Consider the following 22,835-nt stretch of genomic DNA (forward strand, 5'->3'; position numbering starts at 1 on the left):
AGCAATACGAATAGCAATTGTATTAACTATCATTTATTAATTGCTAGTGCCAGTCACTGTACTGAGAACTTCCAGTTTTTCTTCCCTAATCCCCACAACAATCAGAGAAAGTAGATTCTACATTATTCTACATCATATCATGTCTACTTTGATAGAGGACCCTGGGGCCCAGAGAGGTTAAGTGACATGCCCAGGGTCACACAGTAAGGCAGAGGCCAAACCATATTTACACCCAGACTCATTGGACACCTGATCTGAGATCATAACCACACCTCTCCTCTCTCTGAAGTGTATGTTCATTGTCTATGGCCATGCCACCCTGAACAAGCTGGATCCTGTCTGATTTCGGAAGCTAAGAAGGTTCGGGCCTGATTAGTACTTGGATGGGAGACCACCTAGGAAGACCAGGTGCTGTTGGCGTAAAAAATAAGGGATCGTAAGCTGACAAGGTCCTTTCAATCTGTGAGGTCAACCAAGGGTTGCCTCACCTAAATAAATAAAGTGTATATTCATCAACCTCTGAGTCTGGCCCACTATTCATAGTATTTCTTGTTTACCGACCGAGTTTTTATTTTCTTCCCCCAATGAGGAAGGCTGGCAGACTGGGAGCTGCTTCTCTAGGACGGTTATTTTAAATTCTTTGCTCTCTAAAGTCCTAAAGGCAGGGACTCTCTAGGGAGGTGCCACCATGCACTCTTGATGCCTGAGAGCTATCAAATGGGGCAATTTCTGGAGGGTCAAAAATTTGCCAGCATTGTGTCCAGCATATTAAAAGTGCACAACTCCTTTAGGCTGGCAATTCCAATTTGTCAACCAGACCCATGTGTAAGATGTTCACTAAATTTGATTTTGCAAGATGAAAAAGTTCCGGAGATTAGTTGCACAACACTGAATATACTTAATGCTGCTAAACTGCAGACTTAAAAATGGCTAGAATGGCAAATTTTATGTTATGTGTATTTTACCACAATTAAAAATAGAAAGGAAAAAAGATGTTCATAGCAGAGTGGTTTACAAGAAAGAAACTGCAAAAGGCCAATCTGTCATCACTGGGGGATTAATTAAATAAATGACAGTTTGGCCTGATTTAGCACTTTTGTTTTTGTAAATAAAGTTTTACCCACACACAGCTACACCTATCATTTGCATACTGTCATTGCATTCTAGTTACATTAGCAGAGGAGAGAGACCACGTGGTCCATGAGCCCAAAATACACACTATCCAACCCTTTAAGACCCAAGATCCAGAAAAATACTCAGAGAAATACGTGAGAGGTATCAAGGAGGAGGAGAAGATGGCTCCCAAACACAGCCACGCTGACAGTTAAATTTTGAAAGGAAAATTTAAAATAACGTATGTTTACCCGCATGTTTATAAATGCACTATTCGATGCTTATCTCTGGATGGTGAAAATTGGGATGAATTTTACTTTCTTCTTTTGACTTTTCTATGCTCTCCAAATTTTCTGTATTAAATAAATATAACTTCCCAACACTAGAAAACAATGATAATTATGTCATAAGACGAAAGTTTTAGCCAATTCTACAACAGCAATCAAATGTATCAAATCAATGTTATACCTTAAACTTACAAAATGTTCTGTGTCAAATGTTATGTCGATTTTTCATCAAGGTAAACGAACGATAATTACCATTCTCACTGTCTTGGCCCTTAGAGGGAGCTTATGTTGACTCTCGGGCTCCTAACAGGTCACAGATCTGTGGTATTGACACCTCTCCCCTGCCAGTCTACAACATGGAGGGGAGGCGCAGTGGGGAGGCAGGGGGCAGGCCCCATGGGAATTCTCATGACAAGTCCAGAAAAGTTTCCCTCTTGCTAAAATTACCCTGAATACTCAGGAGGGTGGATCTGATTTTCAGCTAGGGTGAGGGGATGGGGGTTGCTCTAGGGGATCCTGCCAGGGAGATGGAAATAGAAACTGTCTTGGGGTACTTGGAACTGATCTTGTTAGTTAGGTCTGTCAAGTGCTCCAAAACTCCACTGTGAGGGCAAAGTGACCGTTACCACTCAACCTATGCTCGCTGTCTTTCTAATCCTCGTGAGTGCTGTTATTGTTCCATGTTACAGCTGGGGAAACTGAGGCTCAGCGGGTCAGTGACTCTCCTCCCAAGGATCCACAGCCGGCATAAGGTGAAGCCAGGATTTGAACCCAGAAGTGTCTGACTCTCCAGCTCCATGAACTTTCTACTACCTGGGTTGTCCCATCAGGAATAATTATTCTGGCTGGTTTATCAATAACTCAGTCTGTCAAAACAACTGACAAACACCCACACGTCAGTCATCTCCCAGCTGCACACAACCCCGTGAGGGGCTCATGAGTGATGATCATCCCCTCTCTCAGGTGGGAACCTGGAGTCTCAACAAGGAGAGCTGCAACCTAGTAGTGCTCAAACTTCAGGGATGACGCTTATGTTCCCTAAAGACACCTCCCTCCAGTTCCCATCACCTGCCATGTCAAGGGGCCAGGGAGACCTATCAGAAAGAGAAAACCAGGAGGGCTGCTTGGAGGAGGCGTCAGACAGGCCTGAGAGCAAACCTGCCTCTCGGCATCGACTGCCTCTCCTACAAAATGGGCTCCCGCCCAGTGTGGACAGATCAGCAAGCCTTGTAAGACAGGTACAGTGGCTGGCTTCTGTTTATTCTCTATAAAGTCACTGGCCCAGGTGGGCCCTCACACAATATTCTCTTTATTTGGAAGCAGAACTCACATTCCAGCTTCTCAGCAGTAGGCACCTGGCTTCCAGCTGCCCTAGGCTACTCATTAACCAGGACTGGGCCTTGAGAAGGGGCTGGGCCCTGGAGTCTGCTCCCAGCCTGGGGGAAGAAGAGGAGAGGGCAGGCAGTGCTGGATGATGTGGGCACCAGTGTCAGATCAATCAGGGTTCAAATCCTTCTTAGCTGTGTGACCTTGCGGGGAGTCAGTTAATCTCTCTGAGCCTGGACTTCCCCATCTGTATAAGGGAGATAATATCTGTGCCCAACTCACAGAGCTACTTTGAGGACTGACTGCATGAGTCTGTGCCTCATGAGAGTGCCCAGCAGTGCCAGATTCAGAGTAAGCACTCGATAAATATATCTGTCATCTTTACGAAAAGAACAACAGCATCTAAGCCATAAGAGTATTGTAAGACAAAATGTGCTAGTATACGTTAAACCACTTGGTGCCATATTGAGCGTGTCGTTGAAGAGTTCAATGTTAGCAAGTATTCTTACTGACATTTATAACATTTATGGTGACGACTCCTGAGGTGACATGGAGTGGAGCATCTCTATGTCCACTTGACGGCTGCTCAGGGGGGTATCCTGAGCCACCAGGGATATGCCTGCCTGATTTTCCACATTTGATGTCACAGCATGAAGAACAAGTCTCCACGGGGTCAATGGACTGTCATAGAGCACCCAGCGCGGGTCTTGATGTCAAGGATAGAATCGGGTCCATCACTGACAGCAGCAGGCCTAGAGTCTTTGGGCCTTTTCTCCTAATCCTGGCTTCCTAGGTGACCCCAAATCAACCAAACTCCAACCCTAGACCAGTGGAATTTTGGTCAGGGGAACTATTAACCTCCCAGAGAGAAATTACTGCCCAGGAAGCCAGGGTTTTCCAATTCCAGAGCAGAATGTGCTAATGGGTCATGAAATCAACTTAGAAGGTCAAGGCTATCATTTTTATACAAGAGAGACCAGAAGAGAACAGAGCCCAGCAGATAGTGAGGACATGAGTTATTATTGTTGAAATTCTGATTTTAATTTCATGCATGTGTATGTATGTGAGCACAGGCAGTATCCTGTCATACAATGTATTTCTTACTGTCAGAGCTAAGAGATTTTGAAAGCCCCTCCAGGAAGGATGTTTTAAATCAAGGTGAAGAAGACATCTCATCTGCATCAGGTGCCTACCCCATTAAACCCCTTTTAAAAATGCTGTCATGATCCTCAACTGGGAGGAAGAAAAGCGTCTGTAAATATCGGGAGAAAATCAGCAAAAGCAAAATGTCATTAAGGTCTGTAAATTAGATAACAGAATTATGTCAGTGTTACATGTCCCGGGGTTGATAATTGCGTGTGCTTACATAAAGGAATAGAATGGCCTCACTCTTACGAAATACATGCTGAAGGGTTAGGGGTAAAGGAGCAACATGCCTGCAAAATCCCCAATGATTCAGCAAAAAAAGGAGAATAGTAATATGACTATTTTTATAGCATAGAGAGAAAGAGATGAAGTAAATATAGCACATGTTTAACAATGGGAAAAATCTAAGTGGAGGGTATACGGGAGTTCACTGTAATATTCTTGCAACTTTTCTGAAGGTTTTCAATTTTTTAAAAATAAAAAGTTTAATAAAGAAACAATTGAAGTAGAAGCCCTGGCTTCTGGAGCATTCCTGTCTGTGCTGGGAGCCAAGCAGCTCCCAGCTGAATCCGACCCCAATCCTCAAAATCCACTCAGCGAGGCCCCCATCACTGCTTGGTGGCAAAGCCAGAATGGGGGCCAGGCCAAGACTTCAAAATTAGTACTTTGCCCATTTGCAGGACTGCTTTCCTGGCATAGGCAGGTACAGGTGGCAAACCCAGGCCATGTACCTGTCACCCAGAGATGACGTGTGGAAAAGGTCCTGGGGCTTGAGTTCTGTCTCCTCCTCTTAGAGCCTGGAGGAGACACCAAGCTCCTGAATGCCCCATCAGGTCACTACCGCATCACTGAGACCCAAGGCCATGGAGAGGTCAATGCCACTTACGTTTGGAGGCTCCTCAGAAAGGGCTGTTGTTCTGGACCTATTACAACGAGAGGAAACAAAGAAAGAAAGATCTGATCAGGTTGACTGTACAAAGGACGTGGAGTCTTCTTCCAGGTATGACTACCCAACTCATACACGTAGGGAGGGGCCCCATCAATACCCAGTGGAGAAAGGAAAACTGGGTGCTCAGACACTCATGCACACACTCACGTACTCACACAAAGACACACATGCATGCACACACAGACACTCATGCCCTGGCTCACACATCCCTCTCCTGGATGCAGTGTCCCTAAAACTCCTCAGGAAGCCTGCACTGGTGGCCCAGCCCATGGTCGGGATGGGGAAGGCTCTTCTTGCTGGCTAAGAATGGGTAAGCTGCCCCCCAAAAGTCCACACTCCTGTGAGCTCTCCACCAGACCAGTCATGAGCCTAGGTCTGTAACTGACTGTTCCCTACAAGCAAGGGGACACACCAGGCTAGATACATGGGCTGTGGGAGCCCCTGGGTACCGCAGATTTTTTGAGAATACTCATCAACTGTTTAGAGGCTCTGAGCATTGTGTGCCAAGGAAATCTGTTAAACTTTGCCAAGCTGAGCAGTCCCAAAATGTGATTGACCCCAGAAGCCTTTTTTTTTTTTTTTTTAATAGAACACCTTCTGTTCTTTGGAACTCAGTTTGGGAAATAATGCAAGTGGAAGCAGACCACTTCTGCCTCTCATTTCACCAGCAGAGCTGTGCTGGAAGGCTCTCCTGGTTTCCTGGAATATAAAAATGCAGAAAATCAGGAAATGGTTCCTTAACAACTAAGATCTTACATTTTGATAAGTTATATGGATTAGCAAAGAAGTGGAAGGGCAGAGAAAGGAGCTAGGCTGGGTGCTTCTCATTCCTCATAGTGTCTGCAGCCCTGCCTTTGTGGCCTCCTCCTCAGACTCAGAAATGCCCCAGCAGTCTAGCAAGCTCCCTGTCCTCAAATTAGACAACCTCATTGTTATGTTAAGGCTTCCACACTCAACAGGTTCACATTGCTACCCACCATAGCTGAGGCATTATGGCATAGGAACATTCGGTCAATAATTTATTGAGCACCTACTATGTGCTAGGCACTGTCCTAGGCACTGAGAACGCAGCAGTGAAGACAGCTGAGAGGTCCCTGCTCTCCCGGAGCCTGGAACCCCACGGTAAAGACCAACATGTGACAGATGCCATGGAGCCTTTATTTTCTGGGTGGACACATGGCTCTGTAAACGCTAGAGTAGATTAGCAATGTCTGTGACAGAGGTGAGCAGTGGAAGTGGTAACGTGTACCCTGCTATCTAAAACCATACCAAGGGAAGACAGACAAAGGGAAAGATGACGGTAGCATGTTCAATGCACAATAACAAGCACAATGTTAAGGGAACCAGAGAAAGGAGAATATAATTCTATCTGGGGCGAGACCTTGCATGAGGCTAGCCAGCCCAGTTCAAGGAAGAGGATAAGAATGGCACTAAGCCCCTGAGGGTCTAGCGAGCTGGCACCCAGGCCCCTTCTGGGGACAGCCTGCATCTATTCCATCAGGAGACCCACACATATCCTCTCTGTCTATGGGGTTCTGGGTGGGCTGACCCCATCTCCTACTTCCAGGGGTGGGCACGTGAGCCAGGCCTAGTCAGTCGGAGGGGCTGTCACAATTGGCTCAAAGACAGGCACATGACCAAGCCTGGACAGTGTGAATGATGACAGGAGTTATGCTAAAAATATTGGGGGAAAAGCTTTCTATGCTGAGATGGCTATTCTAAGAGGGTGTGTATACCTTGTGCAGCTGGGGGTACGCCAAGGAAAATGGAGCCAACAGAGGAGAGACATGGCACCCAGAAATGGAGAGAAAAAACGTCCCAATGACAGCCCTCAGCACCTGGATCCAGCTATGCCTGAAGTATGACCCTGGGGCTTTTTGGTCAAAGTCAGTAAATATTCTTTTTTATTTTTTTTTAAGTTAGTTTGAACTGATTTCTGCTGCTTGCAACCTCCAAAATCCAGACCTATGCGCTACTTCAAAAATGCTGTGTAATTTTATGCATGCCTCCTACTCTGGCACTGAGGCCATCAGAAAAGTGGGGTGCACATAAAATGACATCTGAGGTCCTCCTGCAGCCCTGGTACTCTACCAGGAGCGTATTGCAAAGGTTAGGACTGATGCACCCTCGCCAAGACAGAGAAATCAGCCCTTCTCAAAGTTAAGCCTGGAAGACTTATTAAAACACACAGAGCTGGGCCCACCCCAGGGTCTGAGTCAGCAATCTAACAAGCTCCCAAATGATGCCAGACTGCACATCCAGGACCCAGACTCTAAATCTGTTCTACTCTTCCCAGTTGCTTGAGGCAGGTACCCGATGCAAAATAAAGCTCTAGCCGGGCAGGAGACCATGGCCACTTGGTCCTTAATGCAGACCCCCAATTAAGGAAAGTGCCTGAGTGATTCAAGGATGAGCCAACCTTTAAACAACTAAAGCACCAGGTCCCAGCTTACGCCCATCCCATTGCCCACCCTTCTAGCCAGCCTCCACCCTGGGATTTATCTAAATATTGAGGAGGCTATCAGAATGACAGAGCCTCCTGGGGCCCCAGCAGGCCCACGCTGGTCTTCCAGGAGCTGTGAACATCCCCCAATGGCTCTCTGCACCAGGCAACATGCCAGCACCAAATCCCACTGCGGGCCTAGGCCTGACACACTGCCTTGGCCTTGCTGTCAGCACCGCCTGGCGGGCCCTGGGCTCTCCCTGATTTACATCTGACTTGGCTGCCTTAAAAAGCCTCCTGTGGCTTTTGGAACGGGGACACTGCTCAGTAGAAAAGGGCTTCCCCACCACTATCCTTTCCAAGGCGGCACTGGCCCAGAGGGTCTGGCCTGGCTCAATAGCCTCTCAGCTGTGTGACCTGGGGCAAATTACCTGAGACTTCAGCTTTTCCTGTGCAAACTAGAAATAATGGTGTCTTTTGTGATGATAAGAGAGATTATGCTCACTAGGCCCTGGGCTTGGCCCACAAAGTTCAGCAGAGGCCCGAAGCTGTGACTTATCTCCTTTACTCAGAGTGGTCCCCAGACCAGCAGCACTAGCACTGCATAACCTGGCAGCCAGACAGAAACGCAGAATCTCAGGCCCCACCTTAGACCTCCTGCACAGAAAGGGGCATTTTAACAAGATCCCAGGTGTGGTCTACAGCTTCCAAGTCTGAAGGGCCATGGTATGTGTTATTATTATTGTGGTTGTAGCACCCCAAGACCAAGCCAAGATGTACCCCCAACCCTCAGACCTGGGGGACAGCAGGCAGAGGTCAGAGGTAATGAAATGTTGAGAGAGAAGAAAAACTCTCTGGTGTCTTTCAGCCTCTCCTGAGCCCCTTGGCTCAGGAGAGGGGAAGGGACACAGGCCAGGTGTGTCCTACAATAGACTTAGTGAATAGGTACTGATCACAGGACTCAGGCAAGGTAACAAAATCTACTGAAAACATTCCAGGCCTCAGATTTGGGGTTTTGGCAGAGTCTGACTGCCTATGTTCCTCTCCACAGGAGGCTGAACCTTTTGCGTTCCAGGAGGAAAATTAAATTACCCTCTTTGTGGAGCATGGAGCTCACCACCCGGAACTCACAGCAGAGGTTGACAGAGAGGCTGCCTTGGAAGATTCGTGCCCCAGACTAGTGTCGGGGAGCCCTGCAAGCCCACATGGAGCGGTGTGGAGACCGCCTAGATTTCCCCAGCTCCAGCCAGCAATGACCCCGTGAAAGTGCAAAGGGTCCCCACTCAAAGACTGACTAGAAAGGCTACTGAACTGAAGCTCCTGAATCACCTCCCCTTTGCCCATTGTCAGCCCTATTGAATGAACAGAGCAAGAAGCTTCCACTGTCCAGGATCTTCCTGCCATACGGGGCGGGAGGGTGGGGAATGGTGTGGGGCACACTGGAGGGGAGGGGCTGCTAGGTGAGACAGCGCTAAGGTCAGAGAAACTAGATGACCGGATGCAAATGCAAAAAGATCCCATGCTGAAAAATGTTAGCTCGAATTTATAAAACTGTATGGACAACACAAAACACACCTGTGGTCCAAAACAGCCCCTGGAAGACCATTTTGTGGGGACTGGTACCGTTTTTTTCATGTCTGGGGCATGATCCTTTAGAACAACCTACACCTTCCACTGGTGAGAAGTGGAAGACAGAAAAGGATTCTGCTCAGTAGCAGTGGAGAGAGGCTGCCAGGTCTGGGGACATTTCTTTCTCTTTCTCTTTCTCTTTCTCTCTCTCCTTCCCTTCCTCCCTCTTTTTTTTTTTTTTTTTTAAAGGTTTGTTTTAATATATATTCTACAGATGACAGGGAAAAATCCACTTTGGAACGATGCTTTATACTAAAAGCCCATGGCCACAGCTCCGCTCAGAGCATCTCGGAACTACAGGCCCCAAATCAGGAGGCTTCTTTCAGAGAAGGGCTAAGATCTTAAAAACCAGCAGTACAACAATTGTATCCTTAAAGGGGGCCCACTGGAACAGCACCCTACTCAGTGATGATATGCACTTCTCAACAGAGAAAAGGAAGGGTCTTTTTCCCAAATACTATGTTTCCTTACAGGTTAGGACCGAAGGCCAGAGAAAAGATAGGTAGGACTCGTCTAGATCACACAGCAAAGCCAGCAGCCCAGGGCACCCAAACCCTGCTGTCCAGGTGCCCCTGTGATAGTTTATTAAATTATTTTGTGCTCAGCTTCATCAGGACATGATTTTGTCTGTCTTGGTCGCTTGCCACATCTCCAAAGGCCTAGAACAAATAAATATTGGTTGGATGGCTGGATGGCGATGGGTGAATTTAACTTCCAAGCCTGGAAGTTAATTCAGATGTTAACTTCCAGTTGATTCAGATGTTCAAACTATAGGCTCTCATTTCGGAGTAGAGAAAATCAGAGGGCTTTTTTTGTGTGTGTGCTGAGCACCTACTGTGCACCAGGCCCTATTCTGGAGCATCCCCCTCCCCCATGTGCCCACAGTCAGATGGGCGGACTAAAGACAAGACCACAGAGGCCTGAGCTTCACTCTACAGGGGCTCTTTGACTCACTTAATCTTTTCTGAGTACTTACTATGTGCCAGGCATGGTTAAGGGGCTCAAAGAAAGTTCATGAAGAAAGCAGTTTTAAGCTGGCCCTTGAAGAGTGAGAATAAGGAGGGAAGAGAGAAAGGGCCTGCAGGCTGAGTCCTGGGCAGGGCCAAGAGAGCCCACGGCTTGGTTTAGGAGCAGAAACCAGCCGGATCACAAGGACAGAAGAGAACTGGTGGCAGATGAGGGTAAACATGGAACAGGAGACAGATCATGAAGGGCCTCGAATTCCAGGATCGGGTGTTTGATTTGATTTGATAAAGCACTGGAGCCATTGAAGGCTTCTGAGCGGGAGAGTGACATGCTGAGAGCTGGCCCCAGGAAAGTAAAGAGAGATGCCCAGGAGGCATGGAGGCAGGTGAGGAGGCTATTGTCTTGAGCTGTGATGACATCTACTACCCAGAGAGGAGATACCTAGTGTCATCTGGTAATAGAATGAATGTCCTTGAAATCATGGTCTGAGTCTTCCATGAAGGCTGAGCAGCCATTATCTCCAGGTGCTGACTAGCTATGCAGCAAGAGGGCAGAGCCTTCAGGACCGCCTCCTTCCGGTGCCCTTCACCTACTAAGCATGACTCTGCTGAAATCTACAGGCCAACTTCACCCCTCCACCCCCCACCAGTCAACAGGCAACCTGGCCCCCAGGTTAAGGACTTTCTACTGGAAGGAGATAGTGGAATATGGCAGTGAGTTACTTAGCACTTTTGTGCAAAGAAGAGCTATGGGATGGTCAGGACTCTCAGAACTTCATTGGAGGGAACCTGCAGAGATGTGGTCCAGGCCTCCATTTAATGGGGAGGCTGAACTCAGAGTAGCCAGTGAGGACCCGAGGTGAGAGAACCAGAACTCAGATCTCCTGGCCTTTGGCCCAGGCCTGCTCGGACACCCACCAGCCCTCTTGCAGCTACCTCAATTCTACTCCACACAGTGATCAGAGCTGCCCACCAGGAGTCAGGCCACATGCTCCTTCCAGCGGAAGTGGTCCTGCTGTCCAGGAACCCCCATTCCAGATTCTGCAGGTGTCTCCTGAGCGGCCAAGCCCTGGGAATCTTTCGGATCAGTACGGCTCTGCCCTCTCAGCCCCTCTTCCACTCACAGTGATAAAATCAGGATTTGAGAGTCCTGACCACAGGCTATTGAAAGTTTGAGACAGAGGTAAACACTCTGTTCTTAAATTCATCTGTTTTACATAATCACTGAAAGGCAGGTGGAGCTGGGAAAGAACCACAAGTCTGTGAACAATGGCCCTTTTGATGGCCTATCTTCCCATGTTGATTTGTGCCTAACTCAGACCTCAGTCTCCTCGTCCATAAAGTGGGTGGGCAGGGAGGGTTAACTCAATGATCCCAAAGTCTCCACACTCACCAGCCAATGGCCCACTCTCCTTCAGATGTTCTCAGATGTTCCCAGGTGTTCCTTGACATAAACTGCCTGGGGTTGTTTATTAACCTCTTCCTGATATAGATCTCCCCTCCCTTGAGGCTGTGAGCTACTTGAGCACAGGGACTGTCTTGATTTATTTTAACCCTGCCCCCTGGATATGGCGCTATGCCTGGCACCCAGCAAGTGCTCAATAAACGTTAGAATAAGATGGGCTCAGGTTCCAAAGCTCCTCCCCATTTCCCCTGCTTAGCTGGGGCAAGTCACTTTTTTGAGACCAGATGAACTTGTCTGGAAGATGCAGGTAAGAACCCTAAGTCAGACTCAGGGCTTAAAATACAAGAAGAGTGATAAAGCAGAGTAGGTGCTCAGTTCCTTCCTGTCACAGAATGCTGAATGGCCTTGGGTTGCTTCGCTGCCTATCATCAGGGAAAGTTCAAAGTCATTGTGAGAGTGTTTCATTCACTGAGCTGGTGGCTCTCCGGATGATTAAGACAGGCCAACCTAGGTCAGTGATTCCCAAATTCACACTAGCTGTTCAAAATGGCCTGGCAGATCTGTATGTTCTGAAAAGAGTCAGTTCTACAATGGTCTGTTGTTTGAACAGAGTGAGTGGCAGAACCAAGAACAGTGTGATGCCATTTTCCTTAACAAAATAAGACCACAGCTAGCACAGATCCTAAATAACCCCTAGCTGGAAAGGAAAATCAAAACCGAAATGAAAATTGATCTAGAAAGTAATAAAAAGGAATATATATCCAACTAGACATCTGAGTTATACGGTTAAAGTTGTAGGCAGAGGAAAATGCATAATCTTAAAGTCCTCTCCACAGAGATAGACTAAAGATTAGACTGAACTTTTTAAAAATGATCTTTAAGGATCACTTTCATAATTTTGTATTGCTTGAGATATATTATTTTTTGTAATTAAAAGAGAATCCTTGGACAGTTTCCCATAAAATTAACATATCTCTACCCTATGACCTAGCAGTTCCACTCCTAGAAAAATGAAAATCTAAGCCCACAAAAAGACTTGTGCACAAATGCTCATAAAAGCTTTACTCATAATCACCCCAAACTGGAAACAACCCAAATGTCCACCAGCAGGAAAATGAATAAACAAACTGGTGCATCCATACAATGGAATACTACTCAGCAACAAAAGGAATGAGCTATTGATACAACAGCATGGATGCATCTCAAAACATCAGGCAGAGAGAAGCCAGGCACGAAAGAGTATATGTCATTCAGAGCCATTCATATGAAGTTCTAAGCTTAGCCAAACTCATCTATGGTGATAGAAATCAAAAACTCATTCCTTCTGGGAGGAGACGGACACAGATAACTTTCTGGGGGAGCTGGACATGTTCTATATCTAGCTCTTGGTGATGGTTACACAGTTTTGTATAAATTCATCACAACTCATCAAACGGAATCTTTGCTTTTCACTGCATGTAAATTATATCTCAATTTAAAAATATTTTTTTTAATCATGAAAAAAATTTTAAATACAGATTCCCAGGCTCCACCCCCAGGGATTCTATTCCAGTGTGTCCAGGCCCGGCTTGGGAATACGGAGTTGTAAAAAGTAATTCAGGTAATTCTGATGCCTGACTAGAGTTACTGCTGCATCCCCTACCCCCATACCACCCACCGGCTTTATTGTTTTGAGTGATTTGTATGTTAGTTTTTACAAGAGAGTTGGCTGACCACAAAGCTTTTGGAACATAACAGCGATTTTCATTCTCTCTGCCCTCTCTCCATCACTCCTAACCCCTGCCCCTCAGCTCAGGTTTCTAAATGAAGCCTCGGACAAGGTGAGGTGAGGAGGAAACCCCGAAGCCCTGTCTAGGACAGATATAGCTCAACCTAAAAGAGGCCAGGGCTGCATGCTCCCGGGGAGGTCAAGCCAGTAAGTTAATAGCCTGTGTACCTGTTAAACATCATGTCCAGGCCTTCACCCTGTGTTTACAAAAAGAGCTCAGAGCAAAATTCACTGGCACAGAAAATGCTTTGTGCTCTGACCAGCAGTGACTGGGCCACCCTGGGTCTCCTAGACACCAACTTAGTTCCTCACTCACCATCAGGGGTCCCCTGGGCTCCCAGGTTTAACTGGCTTCTTCACTGCTGTCCCCAAACCATCTGCCAGCTGCCCTCAGAATAAAGCTCAAGCCCTTTTACCTACCACCCAAGGCCTTCCACTTTCTTCTTTCCGACTAGGCCCCTGTGAGGCAATTGTGCCTTTGCACCTGCTGTGCCTCCTGCCTGGAACATCAACTCATCCTGTTCTTCCACTCAGATGCCAATTCCAACGTCACCTTTTTTAAGAAGCCGAAGTGTGTCCTGCCTATGACCCTGCTATCAATGCACACTGAGTCTTCCTTCACTGTACCCCATGGCCGGCACAGTCATAGAAGCTGCCACACTGTTCTTTCTCCTCTGGGCTATGAGCTCCTCAAAAGTCAATATTCTACCCTGAATCCAGTGCCTGGCCAGAACTGACCTTAGCAAAGTTTATTAACCAATTCAATGAGGCACATTAAAAAAGAGCTCTTGTTCACATTTGAAGGCCACTGAGCATTTCCACATCCACAGATCCTCCCCAGAATCCACAAATTCACACAAACATTTTGGTAGATAAGTTGGCCAACATGGAAGAATGAGATGCAGCCCCAAAGAATGTGACTCTCACGTAAGACCTTTTGCAGAAATGGGGGATCAGCCCACGCCTGCAGGGTGACCCTGGGGGTCCAAGGCCAGCCCTATTTCTCACCCAGATGCTATCTAGCTGCAGCCAAGCTGCGTTCCAGGTGCTCCTTGTAATCTACTTTTCAAATGGTTCCCAAATAAAGAAATATGTTCAGTGACTCCAATGTCTTATCATTTCAGGAACTTTCAGATAAGTACAGCTCTTAAGTCCTTTGACAGGTTGACAGGTAGACAAATTAGAGTTAGACAATGCCACCCCCGGGGCCCAAACTGCCTCCTGGAGAACTGACACTTGTATAGGAAGGGTGGCAAGGCTCCCAAAGAAGACAAAGAGAAGAGAGATGGATAACTAGGGACAGAATTAAGGTACCAGTCCACACACTCACCCTAATGATTCAGGCACCTTTGTCTCTTGTTTTCCCCAAGTCCTGGTCTGATTTCAATTCCTCAAGACATTAGTTACTAAAACTCCACAGGGCCGAAACTCACAGCTGTCCAAGGGAAGGCCTTTGAAGTCTAAATCTGTCACTGTCTAGTCAAGCTGCTGTCCTCTGGGTGGCTCTCAGTTTGTCCTTCTGTAAAATAGCCGCTACCCACTAGGGATTCCCGACTCTGCAAAGCAGATGTGACCCAATCACAGCAGGATGAGCTGAAAGGGACAGGGCAGGGGAGGTTGACTGTGGTTGTGCCACAGGTTAGTACAAGAGTATCCCCAAAGGACAAAAGCTCAAGGGTGCGTCTCAGCCCTTGCCACATACCCACGGTGACCTGGGACCTCGTGACTCCCTCTAATCGGCAGCTCCGAAGCCGAGCTCAGCTTTACAGCTTACCAGAGGCTTATTCAGCCTCATCTCCCTCAATCCCCTCAAGGACACAGTGAGGCTGGCATTGGCGTCCTTACTGCCAGAGGCCCAGGGAATCACCCAAGGTCGCCTGCCGACTAAGAAAGAGGCAACAGTACTTGAACTCAGCTCCCTGAGGACAAGCTCCTGCCTCTTAGATTCTGCTTACCCCATAACCAGTCCACTCTACCCATTTTACAGATGAAGACACTGAGGCCAAAAAAATAAAGATTGCCCAAGGTCAACTGGGGGCTGAGCCAGGTCTAACACCTCTAGCCATTTTGCCAATCCCACCGTATGGTGGGTACTCATCAGCCCTTATGTCCCCTCTAACCCTCCCCTCTCAACACCATCCTGATTAAATTCCTTTCCCTCTCCACCCCCACACCTCTTCATTATGCCTACCCCACACTCCCTGGATGACTCCCTGGTCGACAAGGAGGCAGGCGGTTGCTAAGTGCTCACCAGCTCTCTCTCATAAAAATAAACTCCTTCTGGCTGGGAGACTCTGGATGAGATCCTCTCCCTTCCAGCCAAGAAAAAATTAAAAAGAAATTTTAAAAAGATATCCTCCGTGACATTTATTTGAACGTCAGCAATGCGGAAGCGTGGGCCAATTTACCAAAGTCCAAATGGAGCCACGCGCCACTAAACCTCAAAACCTCAGTCGGAAGACCCTCCATTCAAGCGTCTAGTCGGTTACTGAGCTGATTTATTTCACCCGGCAGGAAATAGGGGCCTGGGCTGCCTCCCAAGCCTTTGGGACAGGTCCTGGGGAAGGCCGGGATCTGGCAGAGGCCTGGCAGTGACCAAAATAGCCAGGCTGGTGGCTCTGCTGAGCACACACCTCCAAGTGTCCTCCCTCCAGTCCAGGCTGAAGCTTTGGGGTTCTGGAGGAGATCCCCGAGATTCTCTCTCCGGCTTCCCTGATGGGGGCGGGAGGAGAACCTTTTGCCCGTCTGAAAGAGGAACCCCCAGAAGGAAGGGGAAAAGTCAAGAGGAGTGTCTTGTCCCTGCCCACGGCCCACTTGGCTCCCATCTGTCCCTCAAGACGGCTAAATGTTGACACTACCACCTGGACGCCGCACACGGGCGGTACCCTTGGAGCAACGCCGCCCTATCACCTCTCTCCACTCAGTGCCTGCTCTGAAGAACGAGCTCGGGCCGTTCGGCCCTCTAGGCACCGGGGACACTCCCTCCGGAACAGCAGAGGACACACAAGTGCCCGCAACCAGGGACCGAGAGACACAGCCACATTCAGGGGCACACATGTGCATAGCCAGGTACTTGAAGACAGAGTCACACGACAGGTTCACACATATATATATAGGTTTACACACACACACACACACACACACACATACACACTGGGACACACAAATGTACACATCCAAAGACACAGCGACACAGTCACACTCAGGTAGGACAGACACACACTAGAACACACACGCACAGCCCAGGACAGAGAATAATAGCAGGCATACATGGGGGGGGGGTCACACAGTGCATGCTGCTGGGGACATGGAAAAACAGCCACCCTCAGAAACACACAGACACACACACAGGGACGCGGAGATCCATACAGACGCCCAGTGAGACTGAGACTGAGACACACACACACACACACACACACACACACACACACACACACACACCTGCCGCCTGCACAAGAAGTCCGAACCCTTTCGCCAGGGAAACAATAACGGCCCCTCCAGCAGGTCCGAGCAGGCGACCCTCCGTCACGCCCTCGGTGGTGAAAGGGGCGCCGCGATGGGCCGGGGAGGAGGTCGGGGCTGGCGCGAGCGCAGGGACGGGGCAGGGGCTCCGCGCACTGGCTCCCTCTCCCTCGGGTACCTGGAGCGGTCGCCGCGCTGCGCTCGGCTGCGCTCGCTTCCACTCGCCAGAGGCTGCCCGCGCGCTGGATCTCTGGCTGGCCGGGTCCGCGCTCCGCGCTCCGCGCTCTTTCTCGGCGTGGCTGGGTCTCCGGGCTCGCGGTCCTCGGAGCTCGGCGACGGCAAGCGAGCGGGGCTGCGACTAGGGCCCGGAGCTCGGCGCAGGCGGCGACGAGGAGGAAGCGGTAATTTATAAGCGGCTTCTTCCTGACCTCGCGTGTCTGTTGTCTGAGCAGGCAGCTCTCAGCATCACCCATCCTGCTGGGTGGAAAAATACCAGCTTGGCCGGGCTGGGGGCGGGGCCAGGGAGGGGCTGGGGCGGGGCCGGAGCGCCCAGTCCCGCCCTACACGCGGACACACACACGCACGCACACACACACACACACACGCACACACGCACACTCGCACCCCACACACGCACGCGCGTACGGGCTCGGACACACAAAGAGCCCAGGCTCGCCGAGCGCGCGCGCACACACCCTCAGGCCGCGGGCGAACACTCGGCCCAATGCTGCCTCCGCTACAATGCACTTTTCCGGAAGACCCTTACTCTCCAACCCCTGGTGCCAAGTGATACGACCCGTCCTCAGCCACCCTCCCGCCTACGGATGAAGAGCAAGAAAGCCCCTAACCCCGAATCGCTCCCTCCCCTAACGCCAGCCTCCAAACCCCACCACTTGCCCATCCACCTGGTTCACAGGAGAAGCTTGCGATTCCTTCAGTGGCGAAGTCCAAACCACTCCACTGAGTCCTCCTGGTCACCCAGGTTCTCTAAGCCTTGATATGCACCTTGAAGACATGGACACAGCAATTCTCCCTTTCTGCCACCCCAGGCATGAGAGTGCCCCGAGATTGTATGTGAAAGCAGTAAAGAGCTCCCCAGATTCTTAGCTTTGCCCTAGCTGGGTAACCTTGGGGGAGTTACTTAGGCTCTCTGTGCCTTGGCTCCCTGATCTGTAAAATGGAAATAAAAATAGTAGAACTTATCTCCTCTGGCTGCTGCGAAGATCCAAGGTTAACAGTGTAAAGCACTCAGAACAGCACCAGGCACTTAGGAAGTGCCAAGTGAGTGTCAGCTACTGAGACTATTTTTAAATGAAAATGGGGAATGTGCCATTATTCTTGTCCTTATTTGCATGAGCGGGTCCTCAGAGACCATTTTCATTCCATAACCAGCCCCTGACTGAGCATGAGGAGGAAGTGCTGTGTGACTTCTAGCAAAGCCTTTCCCCTCTTCTATTCTCAGTTTTCTCCTCTAACTTTCTCTCATTCCCTCTCTGCACCTGGGAGGCTATGAAGACAGCTTGTGGATCCTTCCACTTTTTAGACTGAGAATAAAGAAATACCAAATGAGCCCCTGGCCCCATAGAGCTACCTACCCCTCCCAGCCCACATACACATCAGACCTGGCCCAGCCAGGACCCACTGCCTGGAAGAGCTTAGCTTCATAACTCCCTCTTCCTGAGCAGCCACGGAGATGGACCAAGGATGCTGAACAGCAACATTCTGGAGATGACACTGCCTCTCCCTGGCTTCCTCATTGGGGCCCCCTGCTGTCTGTCTCTGTCGTGAGCTTCTCGCTGGCTACCCCCACCTGGCTCCAGCCAAGCCAGACACTGGCCACTCTTGGCACATACCCTTCCTTACCTTCCTACAGTGACTTTCCTGCCCTTCTCTACTGGCCCCAATTGCCCCTCCCTCCGGAAAGCACACAGGGACCAGCAGTGGCTCCAGTGTCCTAGCTGCCCCAGGTGGCATCCACTTTTGGGCACTTCACTTCTCTCCTTTGAGTTCAGGGCACCTGCACCCCTTTTATCAGTGAGGAAACCAAAGGAAGAGGAGAAGCAACTGATCCCCACATCTCTCCCCTTCTCTCGATGGGAGGGAAGTCACTTCATGAGTTGAGAGAGCAGACAGCAAGCAAAAACTCCCAGACTCCTTGGGCTTGCGTCACTGCACAGAGTGCAAAGTGGCAGGTCATAGTGTGGGGAAGTGACTCTAGTTGAGGTTAGAACCATCAGGAGGCTTTGACTAAGCCACTGGGTTGAGAAGAAGGGAGGCAGAACTGTATTTCAGGCAGAGGAAGGTACTGAGTGAGCAAAGGCCCACTAGCAAGAGTAATGGTGGACCTAAGCAAAGGCGACGTGGCCCAGCTGAGGGAGGCAGAGAGTGAGTGAGGGCAGCGAGGCCATGGGAGGAGTGAGGGGAGCAGCAAGTCCAGGGCTGCAATTTGGAAATGCCCGTTGGATCATCTGAACTCCAGGCAGGCAGTGTAGTACAGATAGTGTCAGTGCAAGACAAATAAACGGACAAGTCTCATCCAACAATCTGCCTTCCTCCTCTAGACCATCAACTTCATTAGGGTTGGGACCTTGTCCTTTATGCCCAAATATTTGTCGCATTTATTTAACAAACCCTTATATAGCACTTAGCTACATGCTGGGCACAGTTCAATGCATTTAAATATATTAACTTGTTGAATCCTCGTAACAACCCTGTGGGGTTGACACAATTAAACTTGCCCATTTTCCAGAAAGGAAAACTGAGCCACAGAGAAATTCAGTAACTTGCCTAAGGTTGTTCAGTGGGCACGCAGTAGAACTGGAATTCAAACCCGGACCATCTGGTTCCAGGCACCGCAGTCTTAAATGAAGAGATTCCTAGGCCCTGGGTGGTTGTCAGACAAAAACCTAGCCCCAGAGGGCAGGAGAGGGAGAGGGAGTAGAGTTGAGGAGCCAAGCTGTGCTGCCACTTCAACCCCAAGGAAAGGCGGATAAGAGGTTGAGAAAGGCTTGGGTGGTGGGGGGATGTGAGGGAAGAGTAATGTCAGGTAGAGAGAGCTCAGCGTGGAGCCAGAGACCCCCAGTTTCCATTCTCCTCTCTGCTGCTTCCCAGCGGTGTGATCCGGACCTGCATGCCCGCTCCCTGTGCCTCTCAGTTTCTTCATCCATGATATGGGACAATAAATCCTGCCTTATTGAGCCGTTGTGATGAGAGATCTCAAACTGGGGTTTGGGGGGTTGCCTGCATTAAATCCAGCTTCCAGATGTGCTTCTTTGGCCTTCACTGGGCTTTAAAATATTTGAGTTAATATTGAATGAATATTATTAACATGAATAAAAACTTGAGAGTTCACATTTTAGAAACCTGAATATCTACATTCTCTGGGGGAAAAAAAATGACAAGATGGAGCTACTTCAGGCCCGTTATCTACCTGTCTACCATCATTTGGAACTGAGTGGCATTAGCCACACCCTCACATAGGGGGCATGGGCTCTCTAGGGTGCCACTGGCCCCACCTGGCTAGTTTCCTCATTTATGCCACCTACCCCGACCCTGCAGGGGGCTGAGTTTGAAACCCATGGTGTACTCTGTGCACTGTCCCTGCTCCCTTGCCAGAGGATGTCATCTGGAAGCTCTAGGAAGAAACTATGAGTATCGAGGAACCAAAACCATTGGCGACAAGGAGGAAACCCAAATAGCAGTTTCCTTCAGAAGCCGCATGCTCGCCTGAAATTCTATTGGGACTATCTTTTCCCATTTCAAGAATGAAAATCAATAGTTGGGAATACCTCAGAGGGCATGTGAGGTGAGATGGCCAAGTGTCAGGCTTCGGTCTGCAGCCCTGAATTTAAAGGCAGTGAATGAGATTGTGAAAAAGCTATTTGATGACGCTTTTTTCAGCATCTGGCAATAATAAAATAAAATTGATCCAGAACTTTGAACAAAATTCTTTGTCCCTTGCCACAGAATAGTTTGTCTTATCTTTCAGGTGACTGACAAGAGTTGTTGCAGTGCTAGCTGGAGGTTCCGCCATTCTGGGCCATCTGGTCAGCACAAAGAAACCCATCCCCACCAGCCCAGCTGAGCCAGGATCATCTGGCCAACCTCCTATACCTCTCAGAACATCATTCCCTGAGGAGATAAAAAGATAGTGATGGAACTGCTCAGTGGTCCCCGTCCTAGTCACTTTCTCCTGGGCATACCCCATGTGTACACGTCTCTGTAGTACAGATAGATGGCTGTACCACAGAAGTTTTGTCAGAGCATCTGAGACTTTGGGAATACGCTTCTCACCTACCGCCCCATCTCTTGCCTGCTTGCAAAGCTCAGCTTCATCTCTCGTGGACTGTGTGACGTAGAATGAATCCTGTGACTTCTCTGTGCTTCAGTGTCCTAATTTGTAAAGCCTTTTTAATCCTAACCCCTATGCCCCGGGTTGTCATGAGGGTTAAGTGGAGATGATTCACAAAAAAAAAAAAAGCACTGAGTTTGGTGCCTGGCAGGACACTTGCTGACCCTCCTGCGTGCGTGACCTGGACTTTTCCTCCTCTGCCTCCTTCCAGGCTGTTCCCTCCCCTATACTGTTCTTTCCCTCAAAATTCTTTGCCCATTGCCCTCCTGCAGACTGGATCTCAGCCAAACGTGGAGCCCCAGAGTAGGAGCACCCAGAAGCCAGGGAGCCCTAACAGTGCCTAGCATTGGAGCACAGAGGATCCCAGAAAACCCTTGCCAGATGTGGTCTGTGGGTGGCAAGCCTCCAGGGTTCACTTCCTCCTCCCCCTTAGTGGGAACAGCAAATCTGCCCTAAGGAAGGGAGAAAACACAGTGCAGGAGACAGACCAGCAGGGGAGGGAAGACACACGTGCACGTAAATATATTCACCACTGCTGCAGATGCTCTCCAGCTCCTCAGCCACCCCTGGCCAGGCCATTGTCTCCCTTCTGGTGACTGGGAGCGTGGAGCAGGGCGGGGCGGGGTGGGGGGGGCGCTCCTCCCTGGCTTCCTCTCCTGCGTCCCCAACCCTTCTTCACTCAGCAGTCAGAAGGGTAGATAGAGGGATCCTGGGACTCTCCTCCATTCCTGATGGGGAGCATGGGGTGGCAAAGCCACTGTGGAAACATTTCAGCAATTTTTTATAAGGTTTAAACATCCACTATCAGTCAGTAATTCTGTCTATCTAAGAACATCCCAACCTGTAGAGAATTTTTATGATAGTCTTTTCGAGCCGAACAGAGGATACGCCCGGAAGCAAGATCTCAACAGACTGAGAAAAATGCTTCCAAAAAATGACAGTCTGCAGCTTGTTTTACGCGTTTGGAATTAAAGAGAACAGAAGGAAGATTACTTGACAGTGGGAGAAAGTAAGGCGGAGATCGGATTACAGGATTGCTCTGTTGGGGGTGGTCTTGTCTTAGAAGGAGATATCTGAAAAGAGGTTAACAAAGGTGTGTTAACCTAGATGAATAGAAACAATGGACGGGCTTGCTTAAGGCAAAGATAAGCCTTTGGCCAAAGAAGTGAGAAGCCTGGGGGTGACTACCCACCAAGACCTACCCAGTCAGGAGTTTATGGTCAGATCACTCCGTGAGATTACTTTCCGTAGAACCCCTTTTCCACCCACAATTCTATACCTGATGTTAAAAAGAAAAGCCACAGCCCCAAAATGGCACAGCTCATGCTTAAAGCCCATGATATCAAACCTAGATGTAATACCTAACCCAAGTGCAGTTTTGGCTTTCTCCAGAAATGTAATCAACCGCTCTGGAATTTTTCTGCTCCATACCAATGAGGTAATCTGTCCCGAGGGCCCCCCTACATTTCCCCAAAGAAGAGGCAATCTGCATGATAAAACCCTCCTTGTTTTTCCCCCCAAAGGAAGATGTGCCAGCCCTCAAATAATCCTTTCTTTTCTCTTGCTAATAGCTTCTTCGCCCCACTCTTCTTTTCTATAAAAGTCTTCCATTTTGTACTATCCCTCGGGATGCCTTCTGTTTACTAGATTGGATGGTGCCTGATTCATGGATTGCTTAATAAAGCCGATTAGATCTTCGAATGTACTCAGTTGCATGTGTTTTCGTGTAAGACTTGTACAATAATGTGAATGGCAGCAGTATTCATAATAGCCAAAAAACAGAAATAGCCTTGGTTGTGTACGTCCACAGGAGGATGGAAAAACAAGGCAAACAGATGAAGGGCTCCTGAGAACCATGAAACCCCGAGAGGCGGGGGGCGGGGTTGGGGGGCGGGGTAGGGGGGATCTCCAAAACACCAGGCGGGTGAGAGAACAGCATAGATCACGTGGCTGTGCGGTTCCATCGATAGGGACTTTCCTATTACGCGAAG

General features: G+C 49.0%; 1 protein-coding gene and 1 pseudogene across 1 annotated transcript in view; one reads left to right on the plus strand and one right to left on the minus strand.

Moving 5' to 3' along the window:
* SLC6A6 (solute carrier family 6 member 6) overlaps nucleotides 1–16,984 on the minus strand; it is a 93,774-nt gene extending 76,790 nt beyond the window's left edge. The window contains exons 1-2 of the mRNA XM_023529031.1: nucleotides 16,672–16,984; nucleotides 4,759–4,795 (exon numbers count right to left, since the gene is read on the minus strand). The gene's annotated coding sequence lies outside the window, so the exon portion shown is untranslated. The remainder of the gene's footprint in view (nucleotides 1–4,758; nucleotides 4,796–16,671) is intronic.
* Nucleotides 302–420, plus strand: LOC111738169 (annotated as a pseudogene).
* Nucleotides 16,985–22,835: the final 5,851 nt, after the last annotated feature.

This window comes from Pteropus vampyrus, unplaced genomic scaffold (assembly GCF_000151845.1).
Source record: "Pteropus vampyrus isolate Shadow unplaced genomic scaffold, Pvam_2.0 Scaffold35, whole genome shotgun sequence".
NCBI lineage: Eukaryota > Metazoa > Chordata > Mammalia > Chiroptera > Pteropodidae > Pteropus > Pteropus vampyrus.